The 22,618-nt window shown below is 47.0% G+C and overlaps 1 protein-coding gene across 2 annotated transcripts in view; it reads left to right on the top strand.

Moving 5' to 3' along the window:
- The window catches only part of STX18 (syntaxin 18), a 463,093-nt gene that overhangs the window by 400,513 nt on the left and 39,962 nt on the right, over positions 1-22,618 (top strand). The gene's annotated exons all lie outside the window — the stretch shown is intronic.

Raw genomic sequence — 22,618 nt, 5'->3', positions numbered from 1 at the left:
CTCCAAAATACCGCGCCGCGGTCAAAAGACCGCGGCGGGTATTACGAGTTTTCCCCTGGGCTGGCGGGCGGTTGCTGAAAAACCGCCCGCCAGCCCAGGGGAAAACGACCTTCCCACGAGGATGCCGGCTCGTAATCGAGCCGGCGGAGTGGGAAGGTGCGACGGGTGCAGTGGCACCCGTCGCGTATTTCAGTGTCTGCAAGGCAGACACTGAAATACTTTGCGGGGCCCTCTTACGGGGGCCCCTGCCGTGCCCATGCCATTGGGCATGGGCACGGCAGGGGCCCCCAGGGGCCCCGCGACCCCCCCTACCGCCATCCTGTTCATGGCGGCTTTCCCGCCATGAACAGGATGGCGGTAGGGGGGGTCAGAATCCTCATGGCTGCGGAGCGCGCTCCGCAGCCATGGAGGATTCAAACGAGCAGCGGAAAGTCAGCGGGAGACCGCTGACTTTCCGCTTCTGACCGCGGCTGAACCGCCGCGGTCAGAATGCTCGTTGGAGCACCGCCAGCCTGTTGGCGGTGCTCCCGTGGTCGGTGGCCCTGGCGGCCACCGGCCGCCAGGGTCAGAATGACCCTCTATGTTTCTAAAAGTTGGAATACTTTTTAAGAATCTAAAACTATCTCTAGAACTTCAAACTTTTACAAAACTTTTAAACTCTAAAAGAAATGCTAACAGGGACTAACACAAGGCCTTAGCAGGACTTTAAAAAATTTAGAAAAATAGCTCAAATTTCAAAAATCAGTTTCTAATGACAATGTTTGGAATTTAGTCGTGTGATCAGGTATTGGCTGAGTAGTCCAGCAAATGCAAAGTCTTGTAACACACCGCTGATCCACCAATGTAGGCAATGTAGGAGGTTGGCTCTGTATGCACTATTTCAAAGTAAGGAATAGTATGCACAGAGTCCAAGAATTCCTCTTAGAGGTAAGATAGTGGCAAAAATAGATAATTCTAATGCTCTATTTTGTGGTAGTGTGGTCGAGCAGTAGGCTAATCAGAGGAGTAGTGTTAAGCATTTGTTGTACACACACAAGCAATAAATGAGGAACACACACTCAGAGACAATTCCAGGCCAATAGGTTTTTGTATAGAAAAATATAGTTTCTTAGTTTATTTTAAGAACCATAGATTCAAGATTTACATGTAATACTTCAAATGAAAGGTATTACAGTTTTCACATAAATGACATATAGCTATTTTAAAACTAGACACTTATAGTGCACTTTTCAACAGTTCCTGGGTGGAGTAAGAGTTTGTTAGTTTTTGCAGGTAAGTAAACCACCTACGGGGTTCAAGTTTGGGTCCAAGGTAGCCCACCGTTGGGGGTTCAGAGCAACCCCAAAGTTACCACACCAGCAGCTCCGGGCCGGTCAGGTGCAGAGGTCAAAGTGGTGCCCAAAACGCATATGCTTCAATGGAGAAGGGGGTGCCCCGGTTCCAGTCTGCCAGCAGGTAAGTACCCGCGTCTTCGGAGGGCAGACTAGGGGGTTTTTGTAGGGCACCGGGGGGGACACAATTCCACACAGAAAGTACACCCTCAGCGGCACGGGGGCGGCCGGGTGCAGTGTGCAAACAAGCGTCTGGTTTGTAATAGAAATCAATGGGAGACCAAGGGGTCTCTTCAGAGATGCAGGCAGGCAAGGGGGGGGGCTCCTCCGGGAAGCCACCACCTGGGCAAGGGAGAGGGCCACCTGGGGGTCGCTCCTTCACTGGAGGTCGGATCCTTCAGGTCCTGGGGGCTGCGGGTGCAGTGTCCCTACCAGGCGTCGGGTTCTTAGAAGCAGGCAGTCGCGGTCAGGGGGAGCGTCGGGATTCCCTCTGCAGGCGTCGCTGTGGGGGCTCATGGGGGGCAACTCTAGCTACTCACGGTCTCGCAGTCGCCGGTGAGTCCTCCCTGAAGTGTTTGTTCTCCACAAGTCAAGCTGGGGGCGTCGGGTGCAGAGTGCCAAGTCTCACGCTTCCGGCGGGAAACACAAGTTGTTTCAAAGTTGCTTCTTTGTTGCAAAGTTGCAGTCTTTCCTCTGGAGTTCTTGGTCCTTCTAGATGCAGGGCAGTCCTCTGAGGCTTCAGAGGTCGCTGGTCCCTGTGGAAAGCGTCGCTGGAGCAGTGTCTTTAGAAGTGGGGGAGACAGGCCGGTAGAGCTGGGGCCAAAGCAGTTGGTGTCTCCGTCTTCTCTGCAGGGTTTTTCAGCTCAGCAGTCCTCTTCTTCTTAGGTTGCAGGAATCTGAGTTCCTAGGTTCTGGGGAGCCCCTAAATACTCGATTTAGGGGTGTGTTTTAGGTCTGGGGGGTTAGTAGCCAATGGCTACTAGCCCTGAGGGTGGGTACACCCTCTTTGTGCCTCCTCCCTGAGGGGAGGGGGGCACATCCCTAATCCTATTGGGGGAATCCTCCATCTGCAAGATGGAGGATTTCTAAAAGTTATAGTCACCTCAGCTCAGGACACCTTAGGGGCTGTCCTGACTGGCCAGTGACTACTCCTTGTTTTTCTCATTATCTCCTATGACCTTGCCGCCAAAAGTGGGGCCGTGGCCGGAGGGGGCGGGCAACTCCACTAGCTGGAGTGTCCTGGGGTGCTGTAACAAAGGGGGTGAGCCTTTGAGGCTCACCGCCAGGTGTTACAGTTCCTGCAGGGGGAGGTGATAAGCATCTCCACCCAGTACAGGCTTTGTTACTAGCCACAGAGTGACAAAGGCACTCTCCCCATGTGGCCAGCAACATGTCTGGTGTGTGGCAGGCTGCTAAAACCAGTCAGCCTACACGGGTAGTCGGTTAAGGTTTCAGGGGGCACCTCTAAGGTGCCCTCTGGGGTGTATGTTACAATACAATGTACACTGGCATCAGTGTGCATTTATTGTGCTGAGAAGTTTTGAAACCAAACTTCACAGTTTTCAGTGTAGCCATTATGGTGCTGTGGAGTTCGTACATGACAGACTCCCAGACCATATACTCTTATGGCTACCCTGCACTTACAATGTCTAAGGTTTTGCTTAGACACTGTAGGGGCATAGTGCTCATGCACTTATGCATTCACCTATGGTATAGTGCACCCTGCCTTAGGGCTGTAAGGCCTGCTAGAGGGGTGACTTATCTATACTTCATAGGCAGTGTGAGGTTGGCATGGCACCCTGAGGGGAGTGCCACGTCGACTTAGTTGTTTTATCCCCACTAGCACACACAAGCTGGAAAGCAGTGTGTCTGTGCTGAGTGAGGGGTCCCCAGGGTGGCATAAGATATGCAGCAGCCCTTAGAGACCTTCCCTGGCATCAGGGCCCTTGGTACCAGGGGTACCAGTTACAAGGGACTTACCTGGATGCCAGGGTGTGCCAATTGTGGAAACAAAAGTACCACAAAGAACACTGGTGCTGGGGCCTGGTTAGCAGGCCTCAGCACACTTTCAAATCAAAACTTAGCATCAGCAAAGGCAAAAAGTCAGGGGGTAACCATGCCAAGGAGGCATTTCCTTACACTAACACACCTGCCAGCAATAGCAAACAAATTTGGGTCTTTCTATAGGTGCCTTTACGCACTCAGTCAGGCTGGACCACCTTGCGGCCGGACCTCCTCCATGGCTGACTGGCTGAGTAATAGGTTTCCCAGCTATATTCTCAGCTATCGATTACTCTTCTCCCCGCACTGCGCGTTTAAGGAACGCATGAAGATTCCTTTATTATACGACGTATTATGGAATGTTTTGTACTTATTATAGATTTTCTACAGAGTCTTACTAGGACTGATTTCTTATATAAAACTTATTTTGAATCAAGCCCTGATGAAGTCCGTGAGAATACTCTCTCATAGGACGAAACACGTGTTGGCTATGGTTGCTACATGAACATTAAAACTTTGGCTACTGCATGAATATCCAAATTTAAGGATGATTTGTTTTATATTGATGGCGAACTTTGTACTGCAAAAATAAATGATTTATGAACTCTCTATGGTGTTATTGCCAGTCAAAAGCTGAAGTCTCTATACCGTATTAACTTTTAATCATGAGTGCCCTGACAGCTGGCCTTTTCATTGGTAGTTTCCCTTGAAACATTGGAGGAGTAAGGAAGATCCTCTTGCCAGGAGCACCTTGCCACATTTAGAATTCGAATTTTACCATATGGACTCACTGTGAGCGCCCAAAGCCTCTGTTCTAAGCCTTTACACACCAGAGACAATGTCCAGCACTGCCCAGATTACAGCTTTTCTGGCGGGTCTTGACCTACCCTCCCTGTCAGAAGATGGACACAGCCTTCTGGAAGGGGAAATAAGCAGACAGGAAATAGAAAGAGTCATCTCTGACCTCCCCCACCACAAATCGCCCGGGGAGGACGGACTCCCGGCGGAATTCTACAAATGGGTAGGGAGAGAGGCGATTTACATCATGCACGCTGCCCTGAATGAAGCCTGCACAGTGCAAGCTCTAGGGGCCTTCTCCAACAATGCCACGATAGCCATTATACCAAAACCCGGGAATAATGTCTTATTCGGGAGTGCTAGTCAATCCGGGCCTGGTGCATATGGTGGCGGACAATATCGATCCCCTCATCGCATGGACCTAACTTGATTTTGCAAAATGGAATCAATTGTGCCTTTCCATGTGGGGTAGAGTACAGGCGGTCAGGATGGTCACGGTGCCCCGCTTCACCTATATCTTGGGGCTCCTCCCCCTACAGGTGTCCTTTTCTACGCTGCGAAGTATAGATGCACTCATCAAATCAATTGTATGGGGCTCTATGCGACCATGCCTAGCGCCTGCCAAGCTCCTAGCCTGCCACTCCCACGGGGGCATGGGACTTCCATTGGTAGAGCACTATTCACTACATCTGTCCCAACTGTCCCACTGTTGGATCCGCCACAATGGGTGGCTTTGGAAAGGCTACTGCTTTCCTTGAATGAGGGACTCGGAGGGCCTTACTGCGATGACCTCCCATCCGCTAACTCGGTGAATCCGATTTTGAAGGTGACTCGGGCAGCCTGGTGAAGGGCCCACCGTCTGCTCAGGGTCCACCCTCTCCTTCACGCCCAGGCACCTCTTTGGTGCAACAGCGGATTAGGGATAGGCAGTGATGTGCTCAGTTGGCCGCAGTGGAAGAGGGCCGGCATTCACACTCTTTCTCAGATCCTGGAAAATGACACGCTTAAACCTTTCCTCAGGCTGAGGGAAGAATTCAATCTCCAAGCGAGCCAAGAGTGGAGATACTTGCAACTCAAGCACTGCATGTGCCAGGGGCCGACACTATCCGACGGGGATTCCAGTCTTCACCCGTGGTGGCCTACTTACAGAAGTGGGGGCAAAATAGGGGAGTTATGGCGGGTCTCTACGACCTAATTACCCAACAGCTCTATTCCCAACCTCTCCTAGATAAGCTACGCTTACAATGGCAAGCCCGATTACAACAGACACTAGACCCGAAAGACTGGGAGGACATTCTAGAAGCTTTGGACAGAGGCACCCGGGAGGTGCGTTTAAAGTTCTGCCTCTTTAAGGTTTTACACGATTGGTATTGGTCCCCAGCGAAACTACACAAAACAGGACTCCTTCCGCATGCGAAGTGTTGCCGATGTTCAGAGACATGCTGTGACCTGAAACATATCTTAATTGACTGCCCAACGGTCCGACCCCTGTGGGATGTGGTGGGCTCCACTCTGGCCGAATCCATGCAACTTCCGTCGCCACTCCCCCCCTCTCTCATACTCTTACAAGATACGACCTCCCTCCCAGACATCTCTAGACCGCACAAAAGATTGCTACACACAGCGCTAGCCACCGCAAAAATCTGTATTCTCCGTCATTGGCGGTCGACGACCTCCCCAACCCCGGAAGAATGGATCATAGCTATGACCCGCATTGCCATGCATGAAAGAATTATCTATAACTTGCAAGACCAAGCTCAGTTATACAATCAAGTGTGGACCCCCTTCCTCACCGTAGGATGACCGCAGGCAGCCCGAAGTTATCTGCCCCCCCTTCCCTCCCCCCCTCTCCTGTAGCTCCCAACAGCCTCCCCCTTCCCCACTTCCCTCTCCTTCCCTCACCCCCCCTCTTCTTTTCTCTCCTTTCACTAGTTTCTTTTTCTTCTTTTTCTTTTCCTCCTCCCTCAGTTTCCTCAGGGATTCGATCCTGGTCTCTCCTATTTCTTTCAGTATGGTCCTCTCGTAGTACCACCTTTCAGAGTTACTGAAGTGTTACAGAGTACTAAGCATAAACTGCGCTTAGTGAAGACTGAAGACCCAGGTCCCAATGCCCGATTGGTCTGCTATTTTGACAGCACACTGTCCCGGCACACTATTACCTTGATACTTTGACCTCCGATGTAACGGTACCCGGCCTAAAACTGAGTCCTACTGTACATACGCGCCGCAACTTGCTCCCAACTTAGGTTTCAACACAGTGAGGAGTGACTTTTCTAGCTCCGGGTGGCCAGATGACCTTGTATTTATGCCCTCATCACCCTGTTAGTCTGTTTACTCTCCCCCACCTTTCACCCTTCTCAAATGCCCTATTGCATGATACTCTGCCTATTCCCCATCTTTTATCTTTTATCTCCTCTTTTTGATTAATGTGTTATGTTTTCAAAATACGATTGGCAATATCTCAATGTCTTATTCGTTTTCCATATTATCTGATTTATTATGTATCACTGTTTGTAGATGCTGGGCCCTTGGTCCCTCTTGGGTTCTGTATCATTTTGCAGTGTTTACAATAAAGTAATAAAAAAATAAAAATAAAAAAGTAAAAATGGGGTTTGTCCCAGTAAAATGCCAAAATTGTGTTGAAAAATGTGGTTTTCTGATTCAAGTCTGCCTGTTCCTGAAAGCTGAGACGATGGTGATTTTAGCACTGCAAACCCTTTGTTGATGCAATTTACAGGGAAAAAACCACAAGCCTTCTTCGGCAGCCCTTTTTTCCCATTTAAAAAAAAAAACTACACTTTCACTGTATTTTGGCTTATTTCTTGGTCTCCTCCAGGGGAACCCACAACTCTGGGTACCTTTAGAAATCCCTAGGTTGTTGGAGAAAAAAAGGATGCAAATTTGGCGTGGATAACCTATGTGGACAAAAGGCCTAAGCGCAAACTACCCCAAATAGCCAAAAAAGGGCCCAGCACTGGGTGTGAAGGCCCAGCAGCTAAGAGGTTAAAACTGCACACATAGACACTGCAGTGGCAGATCTGAGACATGTTTACAGGGCTACTCATATGGGAGCCAGAATCAGTGCTGCAGGCCCATTAGTAGCATTTGAATTACAGGCCCTGGGCACCTCAAGTGCATTTTACTAAGAACTTACTGGTCAATCAGATATGCCATTCAGGGATAACCAATCCTAATCACAATTTAGATAGCGAGAACTTGCACTTTAGAACTGGTCAGCAGTGGTAAAGTGCCCAGAGTCTTAAAACCAGCAAAAACAGATAAAATAAAAATTGGAGGAAGGAGGCAAAAAGTTTGGGGATGACCCTGCAAAAAGGCCGGGTCCAGCAAGGCCAAACGCCCTTTTAAACTTGGAGGTGAAGATGCTGTCGAAAGTGCTAGCGATCAAATTGGCAATAGTCATCCCAGGGTTGGTTCACGGGGATCAAACTGGGTTCATACCCTAAAGTACAGTGAGATAGAATATTCGCCTCCACCATTGCTGGCTAAACCACGTATGTGGTACGATGCTCCCCCTGGTAATCATGTCTTTCGACACGGAGAAAGCGTTTGACATCATAAGGTGGGACTACATCTTTCGGGTCATAGCCAGAAAGGAAGTGGGCCCGCATTTTTGCAGATGGTTACGACTCCTTTTGGAGGATTCCCCCTAATAGGATTAGGGATGTGCCCCTCTCCCCACAGGGAGGAGGCACAAAGAGGATGTAACCACCCTCCATGACAGTAGCCATTGGCTACTGCCACCCAGACCTAAACACACCCCTAAATTGAGTATTTAGGGGCAACCCTGAGCCCAGGAAATCAGATTCCTGCAACCTGAAACAAGAAGAAGTTCTGCTGACCTGAAAGCCCCGCAGAGACGACAGAGACAACAACTGACTCGGCCCCAGCGCTATCGGCCTGTCTCCAGACTCAGAGAACCTGCACAGCGACGCATCCAGCAGGTCCAGCGACCGCTGAGGACTCAGAGGACTGACCTGCACCTAAATGACCTAGAAACTCCCAAGTACAACGGCTCTGTCCAAAACTACAACAAAGAAACCATCTTTAAAGAGACTCCAGCCTCACTCCGGAAGCGTGAGTCTTCACACTCTGCACCCGACGACCCCGGCTCGTGTCCTGAAGAACCAACACTGCAGAGAGGACCCCAGGCGACTCCAGTGACATGGACACCCTGAGTCGACCTCCCTGCACCCCCACAGCGATGCCTGCAGAGAGGATCAGGAGGCTCCCCCTGACTGTGACTGCCCGGTAACAAAGGTACCCGATGCCTGGAAGAAGCACTGCACCTGTAGCCCCCAGGACCGAGAGGAACCAACCACCAGTGCAGGAGTGACCAGCAGGCGGCCCTCATCCTAGCCCAGTCGGTGGCTGGCCCGAGAAGCCCCCCTGTGCCCTCCCTGCATCGCCAGAGTGACCCCCAGGTCCTTCCATTGATTTCAACACAAAACCCGACGCCTTGTTCACACACTGCACCCGGCTGCCCCTGTGCTGCTGAGGTTGTATTTTGTGTGCCTGTTTGGGACCCCCCCCAGTGCTCTACAAACCCCCCCCTGCTAGCAGACTGGAACCAGAGCAGCCCTGTTCTCAATAGGCGCCTATGTTATGTGGGCCCTACTTTGACCTCTGCATCTGACTGGCCCTGTGTTGCTGGTGCTGGGTGTTTGGGGTTGCCTTGAACCCCCAAGGGTGGGCTGCCTATGCCCAGGAGACTGAACTTATAAGTGCTTTACTTACCTGAGAAACTAACCAGTACTTACCTCCCCAGGAATTGTTGATTTTTTGAGGTGTTCACTTTTAAAATAGCTTATTGACATTTTTGCCAAAATTGTGTACGTTAATGTTTTAATTCAAAGTTCCATACTTACCTGTTTGAAGCGCCTGACAATTTATGTACTTACCTAAATTCTGAATCTTGTGGTTCTAAAATAAATTAAGAAAATTACATTTTTCCATATAAAAATCTATTGGCCTGGAGTTAAGTCTTTGAGTGTGTGTTCTCGTTTATTGCCTGTGTGTGTACAACAAATGCTTAACACTACCCTCTGATAAGCCTACTTCTCGACCACACTACCACAAAATAGAGCATTAGTATTGTATAATTTTTCCACTATCAACCTCTAAGGGGAACCCTTGGACTTTGTGCACACTCTCTCTTACTTTGAGATAGTATGTACAGAGCCAGCTTCCTACAGGGATCTATCAGTGGTGCTATCTCTCTCTGCTCCTATTCATGTTATGCCTAGAGCCCCTTGCCTGCTGGCTGAGGCTCAGAAGATATGTAGTGGTCTTCGCAGAGATCATAGGAGCCAGAGAAGATCTCCATGTATGCAGACAACAAATTATTGTACCTTTCTGGCCCATTGGTCTCTATCCCGGTAAAGTGCCCAGAGTCTTAAAACCAGCAAAAACAGATAAAATAAAAATTGGAGGAAGGAGGCAAAAAGTTTGGGGATGACCCTGCAAAAAGGCCGGGTCCAGCAAGGCCAAACGCCCTTTTAAACTTGGAGGTGAAGATGCTGTCGAAAGTGCTAGCGATCAAATTGGCAATAGTCATCCCAGGGTTGGTTCACGGGGATCAAACTGGGTTCATACCCTAAAGTACAGTGAGATAGAATATTCGCCTCCACCATTGCTGGCTAAACCACGTATGTGGTACGATGCTCCCCCTGGTAATCATGTCTTTCGACACGGAGAAAGCGTTTGACATCATAAGGTGGGACTACATCTTTCGGGTCATAGCCAGAAAGGAAGTGGGCCCGCATTTTTGCAGATGGTTACGACTCCTTTTGGAGGATTCCCCCTAATAGGATTAGGGATGTGCCCCTCTCCCCACAGGGAGGAGGCACAAAGAGGATGTAGCCACCCTCCATGACAGTAGCCATTGGCTACTGCCACCCAGACCTAAACACACCCCTAAATTGAGTATTTAGGGGCAACCCTGAGCCCAGGAAATCAGATTCCTGCAACCTGAAACAAGAAGAAGTTCTGCTGACCTGAAAGCCCCGCAGAGACGACAGAGACAACAACTGACTCGGCCCCAGCCCTATCGGCCAGACTCAGAGAACCTGCACAGCGACGCATCCAGCAGGTCCAGCGACCGCTGAGGACTCAGAGGACTGACCTGCACCTAAATGACCTAGAAACTCCCAAGTACAACGGCTCTGTCCAAAACTACAACAAAGAAACCATCTTTAAAGAGACTCCAGCCTCACTCCGGAAGCGTGAGTCTTCACACTCTGCACCCGACGACCCCGGCTCGTGTCCTGAAGAACCAACACCGCAGAGAGGACCCCAGGCGACTCCAGTGACATGGACACCCTGAGTCGACCTCCCTGCACCCCCACAGCGATGCCTGCAGAGAGGATCAGGAGGCTCCCCCTGACTGTGACTGCCCGGTAACAAAGGTACCCGATGCCTGGAAGAAGCACTGCACCTGTAGCCCCCAGGACCGAGAGGAACCAACCACCAGTGCAGGAGTGACCAGCAGGCGGCCCTCATCCTAGCCCAGTCGGTGGCTGGCCCGAGAAGCCCCCCTGTGCCCTCCCTGCATCGCCAGAGTGACCCCCAGGTCCTTCCATTGATTTCAACACAAAACCCGACGCCTTGTTCACACACTGCACCCGGCTGCCCCTGTGCTGCTGAGGTTGTATTTTGTGTGCCTGTTTGGGACCCCCCCCCCAGTGCTCTACAAACCCCCCCTGCTAGCAGACTGGAACCAGAGCAGCCCTGTTCTCAATAGGCGCCTATGTTATGTGGGCCCTACTTTGACCTCTGCATCTGACTGGCCCTGTGTTGCTGGTGCTGGGTGTTTGGGGTTGCCTTGAACCCCCAAGGGTGGGCTGCCTATGCCCAGGAGACTGAACTTATAAGTGCTTTACTTACCTGAGAAACTAACCAGTACTTACCTCCCCAGGAATTGTTGATTTTTTGAGGTGTTCACTTTTAAAATAGCTTATTGACATTTTTGCCAAAATTGTGTACGTTAATGTTTTAATTCAAAGTTCCATACTTACCTGTTTGAAGCGCCTGACAATTTATGTACTTACCTAAATTCTGAATCTTGTGGTTCTAAAATAAATTAAGAAAATTACATTTTTCCATATAAAAATCTATTGGCCTGGAGTTAAGTCTTTGAGTGTGTGTTCTCGTTTATTGCCTGTGTGTGTACAACAAATGCTTAACACTACCCTCTGATAAGCCTACTTCTCGACCACACTACCACAAAATAGAGCATTAGTATTGTATAATTTTTCCACTATCAACCTCTAAGGGGAACCCTTGGACTTTGTGCACACTCTCTCTTACTTTGAGATAGTATGTACAGAGCCAGCTTCCTACAGGGATCCATCAGTGGTGCTATCTCTCTCTGCTCCTATTCATGTTATGCCTAGAGCCCCTTGCCTGCTTGGCTGAGGCTCAGAAGATATGTAGTGGTCTTCGCAGAGATCATAGGAGCCAGAGAAGATCTCCATGTATGCAGACAACATATTATTGTACCTTTCTGGCCCATTGGTCTCTATCCCGGCTGTCTTATTGGTGTTTCATAACTTTGAGAAATACACGGGGTACAAAATTGATTGGGATAAATCGGTACTATATCAGCTCGGCACATGGACCACAGAGATAGTGATCCCAACTCAGATGGTGACCACCAGAGAGGGCTTCCATTACCTGGGAATTAATATTAGGCCTTCTCAACAGACATTCTTTGACAGAAATGTGGAAGTAGTCTGCTAGGACTTTTGCCAAGATGTTAGCCACTGGCTGCTGCTACCTCTGTTCGTGATGGGCAGAACTGCTTTATTTAAGATGTTCATCCTTCCCAAATTTCTTTATGTTCTTCAGAACACACCCTGGCCTGTGCCTGAGGAATTCTTTGATATAGTCCTTGGTACTTTCTGGGCCCTGCGCTGGGATGGGGGATCCCCACGCATTGCCTTTCGGACCTTGCAGAGGAACATGTACAGTAGGGGTATCCTGTTGCCAGTCCTGAGGGCATATTACTGGCCGTCCCAACTCAAAGCAGTCAATGAGTGGTGGTTCGCTCCTGATTGGACCAGGCAGCACTATTAGGGAGATCCATAATGGAAGTCAAGTATCATGTACTTTATTTATACAGCAAACAATTCTGGTTGCACCTGTTGGGCCCCATGAAGAGCACTTTGGAGGCCTGGGATAAGGCAATTATCTCTGATGGATGGAGAAGCAGACCCTCCTTAATGACTCCAGTCTGGATTGGAGATGCATTGAAAGAGCTTCAGTGACTGCAGGGTAGAGCCCCTTGAGACCTGATGGCGCTTCCAATGTTGTTTCTGCACTGACTTACGAATCTCCCAGGTATCTCTGTCTCATTACATGCTAAAGACACCCTAATTTTCCTACAAGGAAACCTCTGTGGTCTTAAAGATATCCTCCTCAGCTAAGATAGGTAGCACCTATTTATTGCTGTAAGTTGATGAAGCTTGACCCTTTCAAAGGATTAAATCCGCAGTTGGTGTATCTCTCTCTGAACTATACAACTTTGTAATATAGAAATATGGCGGAACCCCAACATGAGACTTCCCTATCACAAATCATTTAATAAATAATGGCCTCACAGAGGAGGGCGGAGCAGTTAACATTTGTAGTTGAGGCAAATCCAGCATTTTGAATTGATTTTTTTTTTTAACTCTTGGGTCACATTTCCGGCAGTGGAAGGGAACACACATGTATTTAATCATTGCACTCCTGCTAATGCACCCCCACAATACAGAGCACATGCATACTTAGAAATACCTCTGTCTTATCGGCAACACCAACATTGTCTTGATGGCACCCTACCACATGTGGCACAAAATGTTAGACTAGGCCCTTTGAGTAATGAAGGACCTACATGGCCACTGCTGGCCACATATACACTACACCCTCATGCTAACACCATGGCGGTAGCCAAAGTGTGACACCTGTAGTCTAATTTAGTTCAAGTATATAGACGCTTAATACAATATGTGACGCAAACATTAAATACTGCCACAGCAAGGGCTGCTCCAGCACATCCACATATGGTCACGGCAGACATTAATCCTGCAACGGTGCATTAGATCATGTCATAAAGAGAGACTTCTGGCCCAGGGTAAACACATTATTGTGTTAACCCCCATACCAGCCCTTGAGCCTGTTACCAAAGCCAGCATCCCAAACGCTAAAGCACTACATCCATGCTCAATCCAATGGGCAACATCTCTGACTGCCACTGGTGTAGATAATGTTTTTGACTCAAAACTTCAAACTCAAGAATTCCTTCAATACAAGGTTGAATACCCAGTACCAACAAACATCTTGCCTCTTGATCAGTATTGAATGTTAATTTACACTGACGGTTCAGCACAGCCGGCGATAGGCACAAAACAACAGTACTCCACGGCCTGTGCAGTTCTCAGTGGTGTCATGAAGGATAGCACATTCCTTCCTCAGAACACTTACATGCAGACCTAGGGCACTGAATTGCACAACTGTCAGAGCTTAAGGCTCTGGTATTGGCACTGGAAGGTAGGGATCCAGAACAGCTAACACTAACAAAGTGTGATTCATACTATTATGTCCAACCACTACAATGTGTGTACCTGGATCATTGTGGTCCTTTGGCACCTCATGGTGCATACAAAAACACCTTAGTTGCTGTTGACTCTCTCTCCATACCCATTTGGTATGGCCACAACAATCAGCTAACAATCAAACTGTTAATAAAGATTTGCACGTCTTTTTTGGGACATATGCAGTTGCAGCATTGTATTCAGACCAGGGCTCTGCTTATGCTTCAAGTACATTCAAAGACACCATGGCAACATTGGGTGTCTAATTGCATTACTTGTCTCCCTAGCATTCCGAGGGTAATAGTATAGTGGAGCGAAATAACAGAGACTTAAAGCAGTCCTTAACAGCAAGAGTATTAGGTACGGGTTTCAGTTGGCTTAACCTCATATATGGAGTTCAGAGGTCACTTAATAATCTGCCTAGAAGGACCATGGGAGGATGCACCCAATACGAGATTCTGTTAAGAATACCTATGTATGTCCAGGATCTTAATGGCTCTGGCACGATAGCGGCAGACACACCTTTTGACATAAATGAATGTGTCACTGTCTTGCAGGAATTACAGCAGTGATGAGAATTAATTTGCATGTGCCACCACCGTGGGAATAAGGTTTGTACCAATAACGCTGACCGTCTAGATTCCAAAAGGTTGGGAATCTGGTGCTAGAAAAGATTGCTGTGAAAAAAAAAGAGTTTGGTCCTTCATATCAAGCACTGGTTCCAATCCTGGGAATACACGGTACCAGAACTGTCATCTTACCATTGCTGCCTGGTTCAAAAAAAAAAACGCGTTATATCAATTGACAATGTCAAGTTACACCATGTGGCCGATCCTACATTGCAGATTTAGAAGACTCCTGGGTAGTTCCCAAACCCCTCTCACAACCAGCTAGGATGTACCTCTACGTGTTTTAGCCAACAATGCTTACACTTCCCCGAGCTTGGGGAGAGTGGAAAATTACCTTTCATTAGTACCAGTAATTTCTTCTGTGACGAGAAAAGTCCACAATTCTGAACAGTGTTATTTAACCCCTTCCCCGCCATGGACGTAATGGTTACGTCCATGGCAGCACCCATTACGTCCTGCTACTGGCCCTCGGGGGAAGCGCTAGTGCTCCCCCGAGGGCCACCCTCCCCACCCCCCCAGGCCAGGGCTGAAAGGGGAATCCCTTCCCCTTCAACCCCCGCCCCCCTGACAATCACAGAGCCTCCCCCATTGTGCTGGAAGCTCAGCTTCCAGCGCGATCGAAAGAGAAATGCTCAGCATTTCTCTTTCGATCACGTGGGGGAGGCAAGGAGAGGCTTCAAAGGGAAGGAAATGTATTTCCTTCCCTTTGAAGTCTCTCCCAGGGTTTCAAAACCCGGATTGCTTGCAATCGGCTTTTGAAACCCCACTAGACACCAGGGATGTTTTTTTTTTTTTCTGAAAGTGACATAAGGGCAAGGGTCGCTCCCAGGGGGGCATTTTTTTTAAGGCCTTTTCTGCCCCCCTGGGGGCAGAAACCTCTAGACACCAGGGATACTTTTTTGTTTGTTTGTTTTTGTTTTGTGTTTTAGGTGTGGGGAGCGACCCCTTAGGCAAGGGTCTCTCCCAATAGGGGGCAAATTATATTTAGGCCATATCTGCCCCCCTTGGGGGCAGATTGGCCTATTTTATGAGGCCAATCTGCCCCCAAGGGGGGTAGAAACCACTAGACACCAGGGAGTTTTTTTTTTTTTGTTGTTCACGTAAGGGGAGCGACCCCTTAGGCAAGGGTCATTCCCCTGGGAGGCAAATTTATTTTAGGTGGGGGGCAGATCAGCCTATTGTAATTAGGCCGATCTGCCCCCAAGGGGGGCAGAAACCACTAGGCACCGTTTTTTTATGTTGTTGTTGTTGTTTTACAGATGGGGAGCGTCCCCTTAGGCAAGGGTCGCTCCCCTGGAGGGGCAAATTGTATTTAGGCCATTTCTGCCCACTTTGGGGGCAGATCGGCAGATTATAGGTCAATCTGCCCTGAAGGGGGAAGAAACCACTAGGTACCGGGGATTTTTTTTTTGGCGCCAATGTCACGCAAGGGGAGCGACCCCGTAGGCAAGGGTCGCTCCTGGGGGGGCAGAAACCTCTAGGCGCCAGGGCTGGGGTTGGGGGGGCAAATTTATTTTAGGCCATTTCTGCCCACCCGGGGGCAGATCGGCCTATTGTTATTAGGCCGATCTGCCCGGGGGGGGTGGCAGAAACCTCTAGGCGCCAGGGCAAATTCTATTTTTTGGTTTTTTTAGAGATGGGGAGCGACCCATTAGGCAAGGGTCGCTCCCCTGGGGGGCAAATTGTATTTAGACCATTTCTGTCTCCCTTGGGGGCAGATTGGCCGATTTTAGGTCAATCTGCCCCCAAGGGGGCAGAAACCACTTGGCCCCGGGGATTTTTTTTTGGGCGCCAATGTCACGCAAGGGGAGCGACCCCGTAGGCAAGGGTCGCTCCTGGGGAGGGGGTGGGGGGCAAATTTATTTTAGGCCATTTTTGTCCCCCCTGGGGGGCAGAAACCCCTAGGCGCCAGGGCAAATTTTTGTTTTGTGTTTTTTTTTTTTTTTAGAGAGGGGGAGCGACCCATTAGGCAAGGGTCGCTCCTCTGGGGGGCAAATTGTATTTAGACCATTTCTGCCCCCCTTGGGGGCAGATTGGCCGATTTTAGGGCAGAAACCACTAGGCACTTTTTGGCGCCAATGTCAAGCAAGGGGAGCGACCCCGTAGGCAAGGGTCACTCCCGGGGGGGGAGTTGGGGAGGTGGGGGGACAAATTTATTTTATGCCATTTCTGCCCCCCCCTGGGTCTGGCTGAGCTAGAGGCCAAAATCCACAGGTAGGCACTGTTTTCTATGAAAAAATGTGATGTGTCCACGTTGTGTGTTGGGCCATTTCCTGTCGCGGACGCTAAGCCTACCCACACAAGTGAGGTATCATTTTTATCGGGAGACTTGGGGGAACGCTGGGTGGAAGGAAATTTGTGGCTTCTCTCTGATTCCAGAACTTTCTGTCACCGAAATGTGAGGAAAACGTGTTTTTTTAGCCAAATTTTGAGGTTTGCAAAGGATTCTGGGTAACAGAACCTGGTCAGAGCCCCACAAGTCACCACATCTTGGATTCCCCTGAGTTTCTAGTTTTCACAAATGCGCTTGTTTGCTAGGTTTCCCCAGGTGCCGGCTGAGCTAGAGGCCAAAATCCACAGGTAGGCACAGTTTTCTATGAAAAAATGTGATGCGTCCACGTTATGTTTTGGGCCATTTCCTGTCGCGGGCGCTAGGCCTACCCACACAAGTGAGGTATAATTTTTATTGGGAGACTTGGGGGAAGGCTGGGTGGAAGGAAATTTGTGGCTTCTCTCAGATTCCAGAACTTGCTGTCACCGAAATGTGAGGAAAATGTGTTTTTTTGGCCAAATTTTGAGGTTTGCAAAGGATTCTGTGTAACAGAACCTGGTCAGAGCCCCACAAGTCACCCCATCTTTGATTCCCCTAGGTCTCTAGTTTTCACAAATGCACAGGTTTGGTAGGTTTCCCTAGGTGCCGGCTGAGCTAGAGGCCAAAATCTACAGGTAGGCACTTTGCAAAAAACACCTCTGTTTTCTTTCAAAAAATGTAATGTGTCCACATTGCGTTTTGGGGCGTTTCGTGTCGCAGGCGCTAGGCCTACCCACACAAGTGAGGTATCATTTTAATCGGGAGACTTGGGGGAACATAGATTAGCAAAACAAGTGTTATTGCCCCTTGTCTTTCTTTGCAAAAAACACCTTTGTTTTCTGTCAAAAAATGGGGTGTCCACGTTGTGTTTTGGGGCATTTCCTGTCACGGGCGCTAGGCCTACCCACACAAGTGAGGTATCATTTGTATCGGGAGACTTGGGGGAACGTTGGGTGGAAGGAAATTTGTGGCTCCTCTCTGATTTCAGAACTTTCTGTCACCAAAATTGGAGGAAAATGTGTGTTTTTAGCCAAAGTTTGAGGTTTGCAAAGGATTCTGGGTAACAGAACCTGGTCAGAGCCCCACAAGTTACCCCATCCTGGATTCCCCTAGGTCTCTAGTTTTCAAAAATGCACAGGTTTGGTAGGTTTCCCTAGGTGGCGGCTGAGCTAGAGGCCAAAATCTACAGGTAGGCACTTTGCAAAAAACACCTCTGTTTTCTTTCAAAAAATGTAATGTGTCCACATTGCGTTTTGGGGCGTTTCGTGTCGCAGGCGCTAGGCCTACCCACACAAGTGAGGTATCATTTTAATCGGGAGACTTGGGGGAACATAGATTAGCAAAACAAATGTTATTGCCCCTTGTCTTTCTATATATTTTTTCCTTCCAAATACAGGGAGTGCAGAATTATTAGGCAAATTAATATTTTGACCACATCATCCTCTTTATGCATGTTGTCTTACTCCAAGCTTTATAGGCTCGAAAGCCTACTACCAATTAAGCATATTAGGTGATGTGCATCTCTGTAATGAGAAGGGGTGTGGTCTAATGACATCAACACCCTATATCAGGTGTGCATAATTATTAGGCAACTTCCTTTCCTTTGGCAAAATGGGTCAAAAGAAGGACTTGACAGGCTCAGAAAAGTCAAAAATAGTGAGATATCTTGCAGAGGGATGCAGCACTCTTAAAATTGCAAAGCTTCTGAAGCGTGATCATCGAACAATCAAGCGTTTCATTCAAAATAGTCAACAGGGTCGCAAGAAGCGTGTGGAAAAACCAAGGCGCAAAATAACTGCCCATGAACTGAGAAAAGTCAAGCGTGCAGCTGCCACGATGCCACTTGCCACCAGTTTGGCCATATTTCAGTCTGCATCCTTCAAGAAAAACATGATTTTCATGCAGGGCAATGCTCCATCACACGCGTCCAAGTACTCCACAGCGTGGCTGGCAAGAAAGGGTATAAAAGAAGGAAATCTAATGACATGGCCTCCTTGTTCACCTGATCTGAACCCCATTGAGAACCTGTGGTCCATCATCAAATGTGATATTTACAAGGAGGGAAAACCTTACACCTCTCTGAACAGTGTCTGGGAGGCTGTGGTTGCTGCTGCACGCAATGTTGATGGTGAACAGATCAAAACACTGACAGAATCCATGGATGGCAGGCTTTTGAGTGTCCTTGCAAAGAAAGGTGGCTATATTGGTCACTGATTTGTTTTTGAATGTCAGGAATGTATATTTGTGAATGTTGAGATGTTATATTGGTTTCACTGGTAATAATAAATAATTGAAATGGGTATATTTTTTTTTTTGTTGAGTTGCCTAATAATTATGCACAGTAATAGTCACCTGCACACACAGATATCCCCCTAACATAGCTAAAACTAAAAACAAACTAAAAACTACTTCCAAAAATATTCAGCTTTGATATTAATGAGTTTTTTGGGTTCATTGAGAACATGGTTGTTGTTCAATAATAAAATTAATCCTCAAAAATACAACTTGCCTAATAATTCTGCACTCCCTGTATAAGAGAGTGTGTAAAAAAGACATCTATTTGAGAAATGCCCTGTAATTCACATGCTAGTATGGTCACCCCGGAATTCAGAGATGTGCAAATAACCACTGCTCCTCAACACCTTATCTTGTGCCCTTTTTGGAAATACAAAGGTTTTCTTGATAGCTATTTTTCACTCTTTATATTTCAGCAAATGAATTGCTGTATACCCAGTATAGAATGAAAATGCACTGCAGGGTGCAGCTCATTTATTGGCTCTGGGTACCTAGGGTTCTTGATGAACCTACAAGCCCTATATATCCCCGCAACCAGAAGAGTCCAGCAGACGTAACGGTATATTGCTTTAAAAAATCTGATATTGCAGGAAAAAGTTACAGAGTAAAACGTAGAGAAAAATTGCAGATTTTTTCACCTCAATTTCAATATTTTGTTTTTTCAGTTGTTATTTTCTGTAGGAAACCCTTGTAGGATCTACACAAATTACCCCTTGCTGAATTCAGACTGTTGTCTACTTTTTAGAAATGTTGCGGTTTCTGGGATCCAGCATTGGTTTCATGCCCATTTCTGTCACTGACTGGAAGGAGGCCGAAAGCACAAAAAATCGTAAAAATTGGGTATGTCCCAGTAAAATGCCAAAATTGTGTTGAAAAATTGGGTTTTCTGATTCAAGTCTGCCTGTTCCTGAAAGCTAGGAAGCTGGTGATTTTAGCACCGCAAACCCTTTGTTGATGCCATTTTCAGGGAAAAAAACACAAGCCTTCTTCTGCAGCCCATTTTTTTAAAAAAACGAAATTTTCACTGTATTTTGGCTAATTCCTTGGCCTCCTTCTGGGGAACCCACAAAGTCTGGGTACCTCTAGAATCCCTAGGATGTTGGAAAAAAAAGGACGCAAATTTGGCGTGGGTAGCTTATGTGAACAAAAAGTTATGAGGGCCTAAGCGTGAACTGCCCCAAATAGGCAAAAAAAAAGCTTGCCACCTGAGGGGGAAAAGGCTTGGCAGCGAAGGGGTTAATTTAAAAACTAACGGATGAAGCAGTTTACTACAACCACCAAGGAACACATCTGTCAGTTCTTCTTTTCTGACTCCAGTTCCAGTATTTGCACACACTGCTTCTGGATATTTTGCCAACATGAATAATTATTTCACTGATTCTTATACGTCTTCTGCAGTACCTGTATCAAGAGCATGTAAGCTGTTCACTCACCTTAAAACTAACTATCCGATTCATCCATGGAACTATCTGTGGGTCCTGTTAACTGTGCTTGCCTTTCTTCTCTGGTTTGGTTTTGTCATCATTTTCTTTCTCTACTGATACATTGTCATTATCTTTCTGAACGCACTGCTGTTGAACTGGAGGATGAAGTCCTAAAACCACATCTGTCCTCACATAAGTTCTGGAGAGACTTGTACCTGGTGTACATTTCAACTATATCGATTCCGGGTGGGACTGTTTGGGATAAGGTATCCTTTAATGTCTTTGGGCTGACGGAGATCCTTCAAATACCATGTGTTTAAAGTTTCAATGAATGATATAATAACACTGGGAGTAGTTTCTGGTGATTGGGATGTAAGACGATTGATTCTATGCTTTCTGAGCTTGAATTTTATACTGTATTTGAAAGTTAACATGTTATTCAAACAACTGCTAATTATGGCGTTATGTTCTGGTATAATCATTACAGATATCATTTCATACATAAAGCTAGAACCCAGCGAACTGTTTCCAATTGAACACAATGGGAACAATGCCTGACCCTGCCAGTGGGTTCTAAAACATATGTGGACCAATCTGCATATTTTACTGGGCACAATGTCAAAAATGCTGAGTCTTATTATTTTAAAATACCTCCTACGAAACTGCAAAGTGTTTTGTTAACAGATACCAGATTGATTTATTCTGATTCCCTTGTTTGCCAGTTGTCGGTAGAAGGCTATGAATATTTGTTGCAGTCTGTAGACTTAAAAAGTGTTTGGGGAACCAAAGATTGGCAAATACATGGAAGGGAATCTTTGTTTAGGGCATGCCTTATTCCGTTGAAAATCATATTTTTAAACTAAAGTATACAGCAAACTAGTTGTTTAAGCTTGGCGAAAATTATGAAAATTAATGCACCCATCTACATTTAATAATGGGCAAAATATAATAAATGCCACTGAAGAACAGCTCATTTGGTGGGTCCAGGAAGGAACATTTTAAACAACACTCTCGGGTCCTGATGGGTGGTTATTGTGACCAATGGACAGAAATGGTTGTCATGCACTTTTTGTAAACTCCACAGGGGTTTTTAGAGTGAACCGACCTGATCCCGTTACATATCATCCCAACACTGATATCGTCACCACATATAGTGTAGGACAATTATGCCAACAGTGGCTGAAATATTCCACACTGGCAGCCGTAAAGGATCACCTCTGTCTCCTATCAGAAGATACAGATTTACAAGATTTCCTGTTGGACCCCAGAAGACCACGAAAAAAGTACTTCTTATGTGCAATTTGTGATGAAATTCGGAAACTTTCCCAAATTGAAGCCACAGTCCAGTTAAGGCAAATAGATCAGGAAAACTAATAGAAAGCATTGACCATTGTAGATAATGGAATGAACACATTGTCCAACCTCATATACACCCTCAACAACATAATTTTTTCTGAGATCGACATTATACAAAGGCCAACTAAGGTCCCGTTATGCAGTTAGGTTGGACGTTACAAGTACCCAAAAGTGGTCATGTACCTTGGCAATATGTTAGCCCAAAAGACCTGTTTGCCTCATTTAATTTAACGTGACAGCAACAAATAATGGCAAAGAAGAGACTTATGTCATGTTTAACATCAAAAAGTTAGAAACGTTTCTTTTTACTGTGGTGGAAATACCATCTGCTGTCTGGGTAACTCATGGGGTTATTAATCTGCCTATTTCCACATTTCATTTCACTTTGTGTTTGAAGTACATTCCAGTAGGCAGATATGAAATGCTAGGAGATAGTTACATTCATGATGTTTGGGAGCTGCCCTTCTCGTACAAATGTTCCAATGGTATGAAAGAGGTCTTTCTTAGAAGAAGCAAGTGTGGAACTTCTGTGAGCCAATCAATGATTTGTAAACAGCTTTTCTTGCGCAGAGAATGCAGTGCTTCAGTAGCAAATTTAGCCTGTTACATAATGGGAGTTCCCGTCTCTTTGGTTCGTTCAGCGTTCCAGGTGCTCACGAATGGGAGCTATGTGGTTCTGAACAAAGGGAACTGTTGTGGAACAGGAGCCAGAATTGCTTATGCCATTTTGGTCTCCCAAATTATCACCTGTAATGTGATTTTTCCCCCAATGCAACAGACTAAAGTAATAGAGTTATAGCCTCATATTGCTACTTCAAATGCAAATTTTGATAAGCTAAGCAGACTAAAAGTTGTTGTGTTTCAAAAACATGTGATGCTT

This window comes from Pleurodeles waltl, chromosome 4_2 (genome assembly GCF_031143425.1).
Source record: "Pleurodeles waltl isolate 20211129_DDA chromosome 4_2, aPleWal1.hap1.20221129, whole genome shotgun sequence".
NCBI lineage: Eukaryota > Metazoa > Chordata > Amphibia > Caudata > Salamandridae > Pleurodeles > Pleurodeles waltl.
This window is presented reverse-complemented; position numbering and strand designations above follow the sequence as displayed.